The sequence below is a fragment of the Cervus elaphus genome, chromosome 20 (assembly GCF_910594005.1).
Source record: "Cervus elaphus chromosome 20, mCerEla1.1, whole genome shotgun sequence".
Classification (NCBI taxonomy): domain Eukaryota; kingdom Metazoa; phylum Chordata; class Mammalia; order Artiodactyla; family Cervidae; genus Cervus; species Cervus elaphus.
This window is the reverse complement of record NC_057834.1, coordinates 78,182,806-78,198,916: the sequence shown is the minus strand read 5'-3', so window position 1 is coordinate 78,198,916 and position 16,111 is coordinate 78,182,806. Positions and strand designations below refer to the sequence as shown.

Sequence of the window (16,111 nt, the reverse complement as noted above, 5' to 3'; positions counted from 1 at the left end):
TCTTTTGGTGGATCTGTAGTGGAGCTGAGGTGGAGTGAGACTGAGAAATCTCCATTTTTCTCTTTTTGCATTGAGACGGGAGAAATAGAAGTAATCAGATGGCTCACTGAGATTGTTCCAGGTAGAAAGAGTGGTATATGTGACTTAGAGGTAGAAGAGATGAGTTCCATAAAGGAACTATTGAGATGGTTGCTGGGTTGGAACCAAGAACCCACAGCAACCCAGGGGCATGGACAGTCAGTGAATAGAAATGAATGAAAATTAAAATAAATATTTATAAAGAACTTACAAAGAAAAATCAGGAGTTTAAATGTGATTCTGGAGACAACTAAGGTCATGGGTGATGATACAACATTTTAAGAAAAACCTAGGTTGACTTGCCCTATACCTTACTCCAAGTCTGTTACAGATGAAGGTTTAAGGGTTGAATGTACAAAAAAATTTAAAGAGCATAGAGTAACCAGAAGAGAAAATTTTAAATGAAAAAGTATTTGGGGTAGGTTTAATTTTCGAAGCTTTGAATCAATAGATCAAATATTTTTGAGTGTTCACACTTTCATTATGGTATTCACAGACCAAATCAAATAGATCAATTTTAGGGCATAAAAGTAGCACTTCCAATAGAAGCTTTTTGCTTTTGCAAGTTTCATCTTTCCGTCAAGACCCTCAGGCAGGGGATGTATAGTCTGTGGTACCAAGTGAAAAATGAAAATATGGAGGCCTTTGTTCAAAAAACAGGAAGAAGTATAAAATTTTATTTCTTCTGTGGTATCTCCTTTGAATTGTCACATTTTTAATTTTCTATTAATGCAATTCTAAGTAAACAAAAATTAAGATTTTTAATTATTAGCATGAATTTTATTTACTGGTCATCTTTATATGTGCAATGCCAGTTTTAAATGTAAATACAAAAGTATTTATATTATGTGCAGAATTACTGAAATTGCATTAGTTTTATTTCATAGTTTGTACATGCATATGTATTTTGCTACCAAAGAGTGGAAATGGTACACAAAACTAACTCAACTGCTTTTATCACTTTTATTTATACATACACATTCACCAACATGCTTTCAATTTACTGATGAAAAGGGAAGGAAGAAGGGAAACAAGGACTCTGGATTGCCCTACCACTTCCTTTACTTCTGTGTCATCATTTTCAGCTTAAGTGATTGGCTAACACATGGACGTAACATGAGTAAAAGAAGGATATGATATGATGCTTTGATTGTTTGCATTTCTTAGAACACCATGCCTTCTTTCTGTGATCTGTGTTTGAAGCAAATTCTGGTGGAATGAAAAACCTGGCCTCCGGGACATATCAGCGTCCGCTCTCCCTTGCTTATAGTCATGGATATAACATTTTGACCTTGTACTTGCTTTGAGTCTTCCACAGTAACTCCCGCATATTGTAGGTCCACCAGAATTGTACACTCAGCTGGGGCATTGTGAATTCCAAGTCTGAATGGGGCAGCAAAGACAGACAGCTATGCTTATTGTATATGTATATTCCCTGTTCATGTGCCTGCTCCATTCTACCTTAGGGTGTCACCTACGGAACACATTCAAAGATTAAATTACTAAGAATTTTAAGATCGTGACAGCCCAGTATCATTAGTCCCATGAGACAGTGCAGGTCACACACCAGTGAAGTAGGCCACATCTTTAAGCAAGTTCTCCTTCATCTCAGTTTCAGTTACTGTACTGTCTTTGGTGCACCCTCGGCATGATATAGTCCAAACAAGTCTTATATATAGTGGCTTCTATCATTTAAGCCTGTAGTGGTCTCTTTTAGACTCATCATAAGCTCTTGGAAAGGAAGAACTGTATTTTATAAGAATTTGCATCTTCAGCAGAATGCTGTGTATAGGGGAGGTGTTGTTTGTGAATATTGATGGCGGTGAGCACCCCACACAATGTGACTGACTGAATCCTTGAAACCAGAGTTAGTAATGCTTCTTATTCTATTCCTACTTGCTAAATCCTTTATGTCAAACTAACAAAAAAGTGAGGTACCCTGGATCCTACTTCTGATGTTCCTTTTTAACCTGTCATATCTTGAGGAAGTGCCAGAAGTTTACCTTTATAGTATGGGTGAAACTTCTGGTTCTTTCCTAGCCTGTGGTTACAGTGTGCAGGTCCCCATACTATCTCAGTCCAAAATTTGTAGGGTGCTTCTACCACCTCCGAGTCTAATCCCTATGAAGACACAATGTATGCAACCACTGCTAGGATCTTGGACAATCAAATCTTTGTGTGTATGAGATACAAATCCTACACATACAAATATTTAACCCTCAGTGGGAAAATGAAATGACACAATGACTTTAAAATATACAGACATAAGCCAGTTCACCATGGTGAAAAAATACACTCCAAATTGAGGCCAAAATGTGTGACACATTACTCATCTTTCCCACGTTAAACCCAGGGACAGCAGCAAGCCCTATACCTACCAAGTGAGATGGTACTGTAAAAACATTCTGGGTGTATAGGTTAACTATATCTCTAGTATCAAATTGTTTCCAAGAGTGGCCCCAAAAGGGGAGAGTCTGAAAGATCTGCATTTTGTGTTAAAGGACCTAGAATCTATCTAGTAATAAGGTTAAAAGCCAGAGAAGCCAAAATGTCTACCTAGACCAAGGGGATGAACACAGGGCCAGACAGAGGAAATCAAACAGAGAGAACTGTGGTCCAGATATTTTCTAGACTGCAGTAGACAGCAAATGGAATGACATAGAGCAGATGATTTAGAGTGACTTTTGGTGAGTAAGTAGTTCAGTGAATTTAAAGGCATTGACTCTGGTCTAGACACATGGCCAAGGATATGTCAATATGATCACTGTCCTTCTTGCTAGATAGCATAGCTCGTGGGATAAACAGGATTTACAGAATGAAGAAAAAACTCAGGAAATGCTATCCCTGCACTCACCATGAGGATCAGAGGAAGAAATCCAAGGCAACTAAGCAAAATAATAAGAGTAAATTTGGAAAAAAAAAAAAAAAAAAAAAAAAAAACCACTGAGGGAAGGAAGGAACAAAGGGAGGAGGAGAAAGAAAGAAAATGATTACAGTTGACTTGACCCTTTATAGGGCTTCCCTGATGGCTCAGGTGGTAAAGAATGCACCTGCAATGTGGGAGACCTGGGTTTGATCCCTGGGTTGGGAAGATGTCCTGGAGAAGGGAACGACTACCCTCATCTGTGGATTCAAACAGCTGAAAATATATGGGAGAAACATTCCAGAAAGTTCTCAATAACAAAACCTGAATTTGCTGTGCTGGCAACTACTTACATAGCATTTACACTGTATTAGGTAGGTAAAGATGATTTAAAGTAAACAAGAGGGTGCGTGTGGGCTTTATGGAAATGCTACATCATTTTATATTAATATAAGGGACTTCAACTAACTCCTGCAGATTTGGTATCCATGGGAGTCCTGGAACCTGTCCCCTGTGAATACGGAAGGAAGACTGCAGTTCGTGAAAGTCCCTGGCCTTGCACAAGGCCTGACACATAGTAGGAATTTCAAGTCAGTGAAAGATTAGAGAAATTAGAAAGGAACAAAATAAACTGTGATTTAGTTGCGATTAGTGCAATTTTTCTCTTCAATCCCTGCCGGCTAAAAATGTCACAATTTACCCCATGATGAGAAACTCAAAAGACAAACACTTAATTGAAATCGGTTGATACCTTTCCTAAGGGTACTCATCTTCGGACTGGGAAGAAGAGAATGAAGGAAAGATGGAGAATGAAGGAGAAGAGAATGGATGGCTCACTCATCGATTCTAATCAAAAACAGCTTGAGTTGGCTCCGAGTGTAGCCTCTCGGGCGTGGTTGCCAAACAAAACATGGAGAAGTGGACCTGCTATGATCCACAGAGACTCGGAGACGCTGAAAGGCCACCTCACAAAGCTAAGAAAGATCTTCTTAGGAAAGCATCTCTGAGGGGCCATGGTTTCTGTGTTCATCAAAAATCCCCGAAAACCTAAGAATTGGGAGGTAGTCAGAATTGATTTAATCCTTTTTACTATAAATCTCATTTCTGCAAATGATTAACAGAGGCAGAGACATAAATGGTAAAGTCTCGATCAGGGAAAATGCTGTCAGCGTATCATCTAGACAGATTAGAAAATGAGTGCTCAGGTTTCTGTGAAGGAAGACTAATGACATTAAGTCAAGATGAAATAGAAGGGAGCGTTGCACAGGCTCCGAAATCATAAACCATGAGCTCACCCTGACAGAGGACCCTCAGCAACTTTCTGAACTGGAAAATTATCAGGAGTTTGGGCTCAGAGTAGGTTCTTAGGCCTCATTTAGAGTCCCTGGTTTGTTTGGGTTTGTTCTGCATGGCCTCGCCAAGGTTCTGACAATTGTATGAAAGTAAGATCCTTCTGCCTACAGCTTTCAGTGCAATTGATCGCACACTCAGAAACAAGAAAAGGAGGGTTTGGCTCACTACAATAAATAAACATTTAAGAAACTTCCATACTGTGCAACCATCTGATTTTCGAAGTGTCACAATCCTGCTGCCTTTCAGAGAGAAGGCAGAGCTGTTACCCTGAAATCAGTGGTGGCTGAGACCAACATCCTTTGTTTAAGTTAAGATCAAATAGTGAAGCAAGTATATAAATTCCTGCCAAATAAAGCTAAACCAGGCCTTCTGCTCTGTTTGGTAGTGGGAACAAGCCTGTGCGTCTGCTTCACATGTGGTATATCACTTGATTACTTAAAGTGTGTCTCCCCTGAAACACACACACACACACACACACATGCTTCCCCTTTTTAAAATAAGCCATAGAATAACTTCAAATGTAAATAGTTTGCTACAATTTCCCTGTGATTTGATAGAGTAAATCTTTTGTGTTCTATTGCAGTGTCTTTAAGTTGATCCATTCTTTTGCAGTGACATACAATGATTAACTGTAAATTGCTCCCATCATCTTAAAAACTAAGAGTCCTTGCAAACTCACTGTGGGCAAGTCTTTCATACTTAGGCAGGGAGAACTGGCGTCTCTGACATTTGCTGTCCTGTGGCTAGGCCAGGAATGATTTCCAAGCCTCATAACACACCACTGATTTTTAGGAAAGATAGTACTATTAATCTAAAATTCAAGGTAAAATCTTTATCCAGTTTCAGAGTCGGAATGGTTATGTGAAAAACAATTCCCGTTCTCTAACTCCACACCCCTTATTATGGCTACACCATCAGCAGATAAAAATATACTCTTCCTCACCTCAAATTTCTAAAATATGCAATAGATAGATGGATAGTTAGGTGGGTAGATACTTACTGTTCAATTCTAATGTTTCTGACTTAAAATTTTAAGGTCATTGTCTCCTTTCTGACACCTTTTATTACATCAATATCCCATTATATCATTATAGACTCATGAAGCAATGTACTTTTACATTTTGCAGGATAATGACTCTTTTGTATTTCAGTTTTTATCATAATATAAATCTTGAATTGCAATTTGCATATCTTTTGTTTAGAAAAAGAGACCCCTATTTAAGACTTTGTCATTTTAATACATAAGCTTAAAGTGGCTTTTTTTTTTTTAAAAGAAATGCACTGAAATATTCCAATTTATTCTTCAACTGAATAACTGAATCTGATTCAACTTCTACTGCTGCATCAATAAGTGAACGAATGTCCTGAACAATACATTTCCAACAATGATGGCTCCACCGCTTAGTCCTCTGTGCCAGTAGGTTTTCTGCCTGTTACAAGACCAATCAAATTTGTAATGGCGTTTTGGACTGTACATCAGGCTAATTTCACACACACAGGTGTGAACACATGCATCTTTATGTATGTGTATGTATACATGTATATATATTACTAATTTATTTATTTCATGTGAAGATATGAAGACTGCACTATGTATGTGTGTGTGCTCACTCAGTCGTGTCTGACTCTTTGCAACCCCATGGATTGTAGCCTGTCAGTCTCCTCTGTTCATGGAATTCTCCAGGCAAGAATTCTGGAGTGGGTTGCCATTTCCTACTCCAGGGGATCTCCCTGACTCAGGGATCAAACCCACATATCTGACGTCTCGTGCATTGGCAGGCAGATTCTTTTACCACCAGCGCAGCCTGGGAAGCCCAGCACTATGTATATATACAAATGTAGGCGTATGTATATGTGTTTGCTTATTTTTTTCACATAAAGAGTACACTGTCTGCTCATCAACTCTTTCACTTCTGTCTTTTGCTTTGTTTCTTCCCTTTGTTAAACCATCTCTTTAAGAAACCTGAGAAATTTGTCACTGTGACAGAACTTGGGTAGATTTGAAAGAGCCTTTAAGAGACAGGGTGTGAGCAGCATCCTGTCTGCCTCTGCATGGCAGGAGGGGAGCAGGCAGAGTGCTGAAGTATCTAGCATCCCCCGTGCCTAATGCAGTGCTTAGCACACAGTGAGTGCATTCCAAATAGTTGTTGAATAAATGAATGGATGAAATGAGCCAGAGGACTTCTTTTCCCCACTCTTTTGTCAAATTAGTGAAATGCCTCAGTAGCTCTCCCTCTCACAGACTGACAGACCCTCTACAGTCCCTTTGTCCTGCCTGGCCCACAGCGTTGCTCAATTATTTTACTCCACTCTTGTGCATTCATTCCATTCTACAAGGGTTTGGTGAGGTCAAGGGTTAAGGCTGTTGCAAAAAAGCTACCTTTTTGAAATAAAACAAACCCACCATCTTAAAAGTAAGTTTAACCTTGTACTTTCAAATGTCCTGACGACACACCTGAACCAATTGTGTAGGTTAAATGAGTGGCAACTAAGGGCTAAACAGGAGTGAATGAAATGTGGAGCTCCCAACCAGGACTGGGGAGCCACAGAAAAATAGAGTTGAAATCCTGGTTCTTCCATTCACTAGCGGTCTTCATTTCTACTAGTGATTTCATTCTCTAAGCCTCAATTTCCTCATTTGTAAAGTGGGAGTAATAATACCTGCCTTACAGGACTGCTGTGAAGACTAAATGTGACAATACACATGAAACAGTTTATGCAGCCCATATTACGTTTGCAACATGTGTTTACTTCCACTGCCAGCCCTTCTTTCCCTCTCTTCTTCCCTCATGCAATTATTTCAAATTATTTCTCTTTCTTCCTGGAGAGAATGGAACATTCAAATATGTCTTCAGACTTGGCCAGAATGAGGTAGATGAGCCAGCGGGAAGTGGACCAAAACAGCCAGAGCAGAAAAAAACCGATCTCATGCCCTGAGGGCTTTGTCTCCTCTGAGCCCTTCAGCTCTCCCTGACCTTCCCCTTGGACTAGGACATGTGCCCCGGGCACTCCAAGAAGTCCACATTTGGCCAACCTGGCTGACAGTGACTCTGCGGGGAGCTTTGCAACCCCCGTAAACATAGGCAATTAAACCCCTAAAAGCTCTTAGGCTTATTGCCCAGTAAATTCACAATGAATAGTAACCTTAATAAATGTTATAAATCTCACCTCAGAGCCAACAGGAAATTCAAACTTTTGCATGTGTGGGAGGCAAAATGCTGCTGAAACAAAAGGGAGGTGTGTGGACAAGGAGAACATTGTGCTCAGCCTCCTTACCTCTGGCAGCACCAGAGCGCCATGGGCCTGGGAAAGGCCCTTAATTGTATTTTGTGAGGCAGTTCTCTGGACTTCTGTCTCCTCTGGTCCTTCACCTGCCTTAACTCTTTCTTGTCCCAGTGGCCCAAGAGGTCATCCATCCACAGACATCTCCTACGGATTGAAATAAATAACGGAAATAAGGAACAGGGACAAATTACAGACAAGTTGCCTTTTTAAGTCAATGTTTCAGTCAGAAACAATTTTAAAAACTTAATGAAACTCTAAAATTGAAATTAAACTCAGTGCTATAAAAAAAGGGAATATTGAAGAAGAGAAACCACTGGATATTTTGATCCACACCCTCACTCACAAAAGGGTGTTAGTTTTAATAAACAGTAACAATTTGGGGCTGTTATGAACCATAAGGCACACTCCTGGCCGTGTTTCCAATTTCCTCTCTTGCCTTTACTGCTGTTATATTAAGGTCTGTGGTGAGGCAAATCTTTATTAAAAAAAGGTGAGGAGAGCAATATTCCAGATTAGATTATTTCACCTGTTCTAACTGCGCACCAGCCAATCAGAGATCTTCAGTGTGGGTTTAAATGCAGCAGCCCTCCCACCTCTGGGGTTGACGGAGGGGGAGTTTCAGCTGGTGGTTACAAAGTGAATGCAGATTAGGTCGTTTTAATTACTGACTTTAACTGAATATGGAATACATTTTCCAGTCACAGAGAGGGGCAAATAAATGCATCTGGAGCCTCCTCCATCATGGAGATAATTACACTGGGACTGAAAAACATCTCGGGAGTGATGAGCGATGTGGTAGAACAGTCTTCTGAGAAGGTATCTTTCCTTAAAGGATGGGTTAACGTGGAGGGGACATTGAGTGACTTCATATGGAAATAAAAAATTTTCTCTTTGAAGACCCAATTCATGCAGGACTCTTCTGGAGAAAAATGAGGGGAAATGCTCAGCATGTTGGAAATTACCTAGAACACAGTCCTCAAATAGCAAAAATCGCATTAAAGCATATGTTTCTTTGACTCTCCAGGAGGAAGATGACAGACTTTCTTAGAATGAATCCTCAGGGACTTCCAAATCCTTTAATTGTTTCTGAAATTTCTCTAATTGTGGGAGTTGTATTGAATGAATGGCTTCTATTCCCCAGTGTTAACACAGTTTCTTTATATCCTTTCCTTCTCTTTTTTTCATTTTGGTAGGTATAGGACACTTCTATTCTAAGCCAATACATACATGGGATTTTATTGAATAGTGTTATTAAGTTGTGGGATAAGCTACTTAACCTATGGCATAGCCAATTCCACATCATAATAAGCTATGTTGCTACACCATTTTACAGAATTTATTTTAGAAACACAGGTTTTAAAATTCTTAACATGAGCATCCTTCTTATATCTACCCACATTCAAATATAGAGGGATTGCTCCTGCGCGCAGTCCTACCCTATAGAAAGATAATGTACATTGTAAATGTGAGTAATATAAAATTTTCTTGCATAAGTAATTTAAAATTTTCTGATAGTCAAAATTAGGCTTAGGGTTAGGGATAGGGTTAGGGTTAGGGTTAGTTTTAGAAAAAACATAAAAGAAACAGGTGAAATTAACTCAGCATGTTATTGAAACCCACATTTTCACAATATTATTGTTTTCACATATAAGCAGTATGAAACCTTTATTAACAAGACATTTTACATTCTTTTTCATAACTAAGTCTTCAGAACCTATTTTCTTGAAGACATTTTACATCTTACACTTATAGCACATCTCAAATCAGATCAGCCACATTTCAAATGCTCAATAGTCACTGCGGCTACCAAATTAGACAGTGCAACTGTAGACTCAGAAATCTCTAATGCGTTAAGGACCTTCTCTGATTCCATCTTCCCTTCTAGTCCCTTTGGTCTATATTGCTACCATTTTCTTACCAACTACATCTGCTTTAAAACCTTACATGTCCTGTGAGTTCTGAGTAAACCCAGGTCCTATCATATAACAACAGACCCTTGTAGTTTCCAGGGGGGTGAACTTGATACTTCCCAATGTTTATTCTGAGAACATAAATCGTCATCTTTTAAGTTGCCTGTTTCCTTCATGTGTGTTCATAGGAGTACCAGTCCCTACACGCCAATCACCACAGAGAAGAGAGACTCCAGTTTGGAGTCAAAAGAAAGCCATCCACATTCTACAAGTGGGATTTCATTAAGGCAGGACACCATCCCCATCTCCCTTGCCTGCTCCTTCAGCGCAGTCTCAAACCCCACAGCTCACTCTGCATTGAGTCCATTTTACCCTTTACCTTGTCCTTCTGCTATATATTCAATCGGACAGGCAGTCACCACAAGTAATTTAACACTGTCTTCACCTTGAGATAATCAAGAACTCGGGGCAGTTTTTAAGTACAAACTTAAATATATATGTACAAAAACATATGCTTCTTCATTTCTCTCACCCCTAATCACAAAGAAGACATAAAAAGTACCTTCATAGTTGTTGCCCTAAAAAAGATTTTTTATTAGTTCACTAATGGATCTTTAAAACTTTCTTCAGGCCTTCTCGCCCCGGCTGGGCGGTGGAGGCCATCGGCAGGGAGGGCCACAGCCAGGCGGGCTGGGTTGATCCTCAGACCTGGATGAGCTTTCCAGGGCCTCCGGGTGGGTTAGGAATCCAGCCAGGGCTTGTGCCCAGCATGACGTGTGGGGGCTTTCCCCGTTCCCCCGACCCTATGACTTGTGCAGAAGGATGGCCTACCGGTGCCCCGAGGCGTCCTGAAGGGCACCTCAGCCCGAGGGCGAGGCAGGAGCCAGGGTGGAGAGCAACTCTGAGGGGGCCTCCCCGGACCATGGCGCCGCCCCACTCAGGCGCCACGAAGCTGGGCAAGGAGAAACTGGAGTGGACCCTGAGGAGTCCCAGGACATCAAAGCTCTTCAGAAAGACCTGGAACAATTCGCCAAACTCCTAAAGCAGAAGCAGATCACCCTGGGATATACCCAGACCAATGTGGGGCTCACCCTGGGGGTTCTCTTTGGAAAGGTGTTCAGCCAGAGGACTACCTGTCAGTTGGAGGCTTTGCAACTCAGTTTCAAAGAACACGTATAAGCTGCGGCCTCTGCTGCAGAAGTGGGTGGAGGAAATTGACAACAGCAAAATCTGCAGGAGATATGCAAGGGAGAGACCCTGGTGCAGGCCCAGAAGAGCGAGCAGACGAGTGTGCAGAACCAAGTGAGAGGCAGCCCGGAGAGCATGAGCCTGCAGTGCCCAAAGCCCACTCTGCAGCACCTCGGCCACTTCGCCCAGCAGCTTGGGCTGAAGGACGTGGTCCCGCTGTGGTTCTGCAACCATTGCCAGAAGGGCAAACAATCAAGCAGCGACTATTTCCAAAGAGAGGATTTTGAGGCTGCTGGGTCTCCCTTCTCAGGGGGACCCCTATCCATTCCTCTGACACCAGGGCCCCATTTTGGTACCCCAGGCCATGGGGGCCCTCACGTCAATACACTGTACCCCTGCGTCCCAGTCCCCGAGGGTGAGGCCTTTCCCTCGGTGTCTGTCACCTCTCTGGGCTCTCCTGTGCATTCAGACCGAGGTGCCTGCTCTCCCCAGGAATGGGGTGTTGGGGGAGAGGAAGGGAGAGCTAGGGAGAGAACCCTGAGGTTTGTACCAGGGCTTTGGGATTAAGTTCTTCATTCACTAAGAAAGGAATTGGGAACACAAAGGGTGTGGAGGCAGGGAGTTTGGAGAAACTGGTTGGAGGGAAGGTGAAGTAGGATGATGCTCTTGATTTTAATCCCCACATCACTCATCACTTTGTTCTTATATAAAGGCCTGGGACCTAAAAACAAAACAAAGCTTCCTTCAGTGTAAATGAATGTGTCCTACCACTTTTTTTTTTCAAATTAACTAATTTATTTATTTGGCTGTGTCGGGTCTTAGCTATGGCACTCAGACTTTCTCCAGGGCATGTGTGATCCTAGTTCCCAGACGAGGAATTGAATCCATGTCCCTTGCATTGGAAAGCAGATCCTTAACCACTGGACCACCAGGGATGTCCCACCCTACCATATCCTTACCAGAAGTAAGGAACCTGAAAGATCCAGAGGAGGAATGCTGAGGTGGAGGACCTGTCAGCCAGTGAGCATGAGGATTATGGGGCACTTCATTTCCAAATTCCAACCCTCATTAAAACAAATACAAAACCTGAAGAAAAAAAAAAACATATTTGAAAATATTTTGTCATGATATCAACATATGCCCGTAATCTTGCTACTTCAGAAGCCCATTTATCTAAACAAGGCCTTTTGATGTCACTTGTCTCGAAGTATTTGATCTGGTCAGCAAAAGACCTCAGAATACTGGCTGTTTGTGAAAGAAAGTTCATGTGAACAAAGAACCAAAATAACTAAAACAGAGATTGAAAATCCAGGTTTAGTGGAAAAAGAATTCAAAAGCTTTAAGTGCCATATATATACACATGTATATATATTAAATTTTATCCAACATTTTTTCAGCTATATAATAATTGATCATTGTTCTTAATTAAATAATTAGGCAGTTTTTTTTTGTTATAGAGAAAACATCAAATATGGGGTTTCATTTTTAGTACATTCTTCTGGGTCTCAATCACTCACTTCTGTTACAGGCCATTATAACCAATACAGCTATTATACAAGATGTCCACACCCGGTTGCAAGTATTTAAATGTACAGGCACTGTGTCAATTAGAAAAGGAAAAGGAAAGAAAAGAGATGAAAAGAAAGTCCTAGCACTACAAATGCAAACCCATAAAGCAGCAGCAAGTGCCACAAAAGCAGTCTCCAACCTCCTCTCTTGCCAAGACTGCCGCTGTGTTCTGAGCTGGGTAAATAATGCCAGGTCCGGATAATGTGTCTTTGTTCAGGATCAGACTCCAGGGGCTCTCCAGGTGAGTAGAAAACTCCTGACGCTGAGACTGGGCAGCCTCCGACCCTGTGTGATCCTGTCCTGCCTGATCAACCATAATGCAAATGTCCTGAGGCTCTTTGAAGACAGTGAATCTGAAAAGATTTAAGCTTGTCTGAAAGTACATTTTTGAGGTTTAAAAAAAAATCTTCTAAACATTAACTAAAGGAATCGTACATGTGAGAAAAAATCAAGGTTTAGAAAAGCTAAGTGACTTGTTTAAGATCATGTAACTAGTTGCTAGAATTAGGGCTAGAAATCGCAGGGAAACTGAAGTAGGAAAAGAAATCAAAGTATACCACATGAGAACCAGCTTGTGGTTCTTCTGTTTTCTTTTATGATTTAGGTCACGTGGGACCTTTATTATGTAATGAAAGTAAACTGCTTATTGATGACTATTAAATGGCTGTGTGGCTGGGAGTGGTTAGATTTTTCTGGGAGAAAGCTGGATCACAAATGTAAGTGTGAACCCTGCCTTTTCTTGTCAGGTTAAACATCACGAGAACCGAAAATTCTCCTCTAGTGCTGAACCCTAGTTCCCAGTGCAGTGCCTCACCCATTATAGAGGCTCAATAAGCAGGTTTCGAATGAAAGGGTGGATAAATAAATGAATGAATTATCAAATGAGCTCCTGGAATGAAAGCTCTTTACTGTGCAGATGTGTCTGGTTTTACATATTTATTACATTCCTGTAAATGTATGTGTGGGCCTGATTTTGGTTACTCATGTGATACACTTTTTTAAAATTACTTATTTTTTTAAACTTACTTATTTTTTTAAACTTTTTTTTTTTTAATTGGGGTATAGCTGATAAACGACATTGTAATAGTTGCAGGTGAATAGCAAAGGGACTCAGCCAAGCAAGTGCATGTATCCTCTCTCCCCCAAATGCATCCACTTTGCATCTAATTTAGCAGTAGCCATTCTGTTAAGTCACTAATGATTTGAACCAAACACTTACAACCAGAAGCGGAGTTCTATTTAGAGGAACTTTCCAAAAGTCAACTATTCCTTATGTGTTCAGGAGAACAGATATCCCCTTACATATCTGTTTTGTAAGCTTGGATATGTGCTTGCAGCTCGCTTACTGTTGTTTTAATAGCTGGAGTCATCTGTTCAAAGCAAAAGGAGAAGCACCAACAACAAAGAACAAAAAGCAACACGCCCGAGGCCCTCCAGGAGTTGTGACAAGTGATTAAGAGCAGAACGGGGCTACGCCTCAAGAACTCTTGCTCTCCGCTGCTCCCCTTGAACCCTGGGAGACTTGGTTTGCCATCAATTCTGCACAAAGTGAGGCTGTATTTTTCAATTGAGAGGCAGTTGTGGGGACAGAGACAAACACCTTGGTATGTCAACCTTGAAGTACCACCTGGAGGGCGAGGACCTTTCACAGTTTAATAGTGGACAGAATGTTATGGTGATGATCTGGGTCAGGTGGTGACTGAAGCAGTCACGGATCCTGAAACAACAGATGTCACAGTGACAGCTGTAATATCCAAGACTTATTTTTCTCTTTCAGCAGCAGAACCAAATAATGGGGAACAGATCTGATCCTACAGAGGAGGCACTACCTTGCCTTTATTCGTTCCCTCATATTAACTCCTTACACCATATGTGCCAAATCTCGAGCAGTCAGATATGTCCTGAAGACACAAAATAAAGCCCATGGTGCTAAAGGTAGGTCTTTAAAACCTAATTTTCAAAAAAGAGTTTTATCTTGGCATTTCTGTCACCAAATTCTCCTTGGGTTCCACGGAGAAAAATGATCTGGCTTTTAAAGTCTACTGGCAAATTGGTGTAGAATTGGAGATAAAGTAGCTCTCTATCAAATGTGAAGTTCAGAATGTCATGATTATAAATATGTCATAGAATTTTTAAATGGCTCAACATACTGGATAGTCTATATCTATGAGACTATAAATTTCATTGATTCATAAAGTATATGGAATAGTTTTACAATATTAAACAATGAACAGATAAAATTATGTTGGCATAATACCTGGTATAGTAGACACTCAGTAAATATAAACAAACAAATAGTGATCCAGAACCATGTCTAGAGCTGTTGGTAACTGTATCAAGGCTTTTACGTATTTATTACTTGCCCCCATCTTTTTCTACTTTTCTCTATATACACTTACTTGATTAATACTGTTCTAAATAATATGATACACTGTAAAAATGTTGTTTATGCTTTATAATATATGGGATGCAATAAAAGTTAATTAAATACCACAAGGTAAAAGAACTCTCAAGGAGAAACAAAAGAAAACAGCATCTTTTAAACCAGACTTCCAAATACCTTTCCCCTTAGAAAAACAACTCTGTGTTTTTCAACTGATGTGCAACACAGTCACTGTCCATTGTGAGTGTTTCTGTGGTTCCTAGTGTGAGGCTTTTTGGCATCTTTTTGGGGCTGATCCACAAGCTCTTCTAGAGCTTGCTGTCACTTTGTCACCTCTTTCTCAAATTGCATGAGAATGTATACCTCAGTGTTTCTCTTCCTGCCACAATCGTATTTGGATTGGCAGAGCCCTTTCCATAACCACTTTCCCTACTGGCCCCAGACAAATTGGCCTAAGGATCTAGAATAATGACTGAGGATTCCCGTCATTCTAGTTTTCCTGTGGTGGGAGTGAGGAGCAAATTGATGAAGATATGGCTTCATGTCCATGAGCTTCATCCTCACTCATCAAGGACTACTATTCATTGGATCCTGAAGACATAGACAAATAAAATAATATGAAATCCTTCAGAAACTTAGAGATGTCCTTGGGAAAATAACTAGCAATATAAGACAGTTCAAGAAAATGTCCCAAATGCATGATGTGGGCAGTAATTGTTGAACGAGAGCATGAGTGCACTGGGATGCAGTAGTCGAACATACCTGGGATGTATCGAAGAAAAAGAAGGAAATCAAGACCAGAATTCTAAAAAAACCTAAACTGTAAAAGGCTAAGAAGAGTTAATTCTATTTCAAACCAAAGTGAAAAACCCTGAAAGCAACAAAAAAGATTTTTATATTTATATCTGGCCTATTCTAAACCAAGAAGTATGAGGAACTTCACAAGAGTGAGTTTGATCACATATGATTGACAGAGTAGAAACTTTAAAATAATATTGGAAAAATACCTAACAGTGGCCCCCTCCTGCCAGTCTGTGGGTGGCCCCAATCTAATCGTATGAGCGATTGGAACTGGATGAGGCCGGTCACAGCCTAGGTGAGTTCTAGAAATATAACCAAACATGCAGTGTTAAGAAGACAGAAGGAGAAGGAAAAAAGAAAAATCCTCAGTGGGATGAAACCCAATTTTAAGCCTCTAGAGCATAGAAAAGCCCCACTATTCATTAAGGGAGGTCCCACCAGCTATTTTCTCAGGCAGGTTGTATTCACATTAATGAATGAAAGAGAGAATTTTAATGTGCACCTCTGAGAGAAATGAGACCCCCAAAAAGTTCATTCCCCATATCCCTCTGGGTTTTTTTTTTTTCCTTTTCCTTTTTCCCTTTTCTAGTGCATAGTAATGAGGTTACTTGGTTTTGTCAAGGTGGGGCAGGATAGAGCTGGAGCAGGCTAGGCAGGTTCCGTGTTTATTCACAGAGGTTT

General features: G+C 40.6%; 1 pseudogene; it reads left to right on the top strand.

The window, feature by feature from the left end:
* Positions 1–13,080, top strand: part of LOC122676771 — a 135,273-nt pseudogene extending 122,193 nt beyond the window's left edge.
* Positions 13,081–16,111: the final 3,031 nt, after the last annotated feature.